Below are 2,224 nucleotides of genomic sequence, written 5' to 3'. Positions count from 1 at the left end.
GGGGAAGGGTACAAAAAAATGTCTACAGCTTTGAAGGTCCCGAAGAGCACAGTGGTCTCCATCATTCGTAAATGGAAGAAGTTTGGATCCACCAGGACTCTTCCTAGAGCTGGCCGCCCAGCCAAACTGAGCAATCGGGGGAGAAAGGCCTTGGTCAGGGAGGTGACCAAGAACCCGATGGTCACTCTGACAGAGCTCCAGTGTTCCTCTGTGGAGATGGGAGAACCTTCCAGAAGGACAACCATCTCTGCAGCACTCCACCAATCAGGCCTTTATGGTAGAGTGGCCAGTCTGAAGCCTCTGCTCAGTAAAAGGCACATGACAGCGCGCTTGGAGTTTGCCAGAAAGCACCTAAAGGACTCTCAGACCATGAGAAACAAGATTCTCTGGTCTGATGAAACCAAGATTGAACTCTTTAGCCTGAATGCCAAACGTCATGTCTGGAGGAAACCAGGCACCTCTCATCACCTTGCTAATACCATCCCTACAGTGAAGCATGGTGGTGGCAGCATCATGCTGTGGGGATGTTTTTCAGCGGCAGGAACTGGGAGACTAGTCAGGATCGAAGGAAAGATGAATGGAGCAAAGTACAGAGAGATCCTTGATGTAAACCTGCTCCAGAGCGCTCAGGACCTCAGACTGGGGCGAAGGTTTACCTTTCAACACGACAACGACCCTAAGCACACAGCCAAGACAACGAAGGAGTGGCTTCAGGGCAAGTCTGTGAATGTCCTTGAGTGGCCCAGCCAGAGCCCAGACTTGAACATCTCTGGAAAGACCTGAAAATAGCTGTGCAGTGATGCTCCCCATCTAACCTTACCGAGCTCAAGAGGATCTGCAGAGAAGAATGTGAGAAATACCCCAAATATAGGTGTGCCAAGCTTGTAGCTTCATACCCAAGAAGACTTGAGGCTGTGATCGCTGCCAAGGGTGCCTCAACCAAGTACTGAGTAAAGGGTGTGAATACTTATGTACATGCAATATTTCAGTTTTTTATTATTAATAAAATTGCAAAAATTTCTACAAAACCTTTTTCGCTTTGTCATTATGGGGTATTGTATGTAGATTGATGAGGGAAAAAAAGGAATTTAATCCATTTTGGAATAAGGCTGTAACATAACAAAATGTGGGGAAAGTGAAGGGGTGTGAATACTTTCCGGATGCACTGTATGTATTCCGTCTTGCTCCTACTGACTTTCATTCCTCTTCTCTCCAGTGCTCCAGTTCTCTCCACCTCTCCATGCTCTCCTCAACCTACTACCTACTCTTACTACGGATCACAATGTCATCCGCGAACATCATAGTCCACCAGAGACCCCTACCTGATCTCATCCGTCAACCTATCTTATTACCCTTGCAAATAAGAAAGGGCTCAGGACCGATCCTTGATGTAATCCCACCTCCACCTTGAATCCATCTGTCATTCCTACTGCACACCTCACCACTGTCGCACTGCCCTCATACATATCTTGCACCACTGTTACATTGTTCTCTACCACTCCCGACTTCCTCATACAATACTGCACCTTTTCTCTCAGTACCCTGTTATATGCCTTCTCTAAATCCACAAAGACACAATGTAACTCCTTCTGACCCTCTCTATACTTGTCCATCAACATTCTCAAAGCAAACATCACATCTGTAGTGCTCTTTTGTGATGTGAAATCATACTACTGCTCGATAATCATCATCTCTCCTCTTAACCTGTAACAATGTCACTCGGTCTGCATACCTATCTACGCAATATTCATCATCTCCACCTGTCACTTACAGCTAACAACACAGCCATACTCACTCACACCCTGGTTACATCCCGTATTGACTACTGTAATTCTATCCTCTTTGTTCTTCCCCTCAAGTGTCTTCATGAACTTCAATTGGTCCAGAATTCAGCTGCCCGTATCATTACCAGAACTCCTTCCATAGATCATATCACTCCTGTTCTTCAGCAACACCACTGGCTCCCTGTTAAATACCGTATTGACTTCAAGATCCTGCTCCTCACTTTTAAGGCTCTTAATAACCTAGCTCCTTCATATCTTTCTGAACTAGTTCATATCCACACGCCCTCCCACACTCTCAGATCCTCCTCTGCTCTCCAACTCACTACACCGTTGGCCCGCTTGACTACCATGAGGTCTAGAGCCTTCAGTCATTCTGCCCCCCGCCTATGGGAACTCTCCCCCACAAGACATTCACAACACTGATTCTCTTTCAACCTTCA

The sequence above is a fragment of the Lampris incognitus genome, chromosome 5, assembly GCF_029633865.1.
Source record: "Lampris incognitus isolate fLamInc1 chromosome 5, fLamInc1.hap2, whole genome shotgun sequence".
NCBI lineage: Eukaryota > Metazoa > Chordata > Actinopteri > Lampriformes > Lampridae > Lampris > Lampris incognitus.
This window is presented reverse-complemented; position numbering follows the sequence as displayed.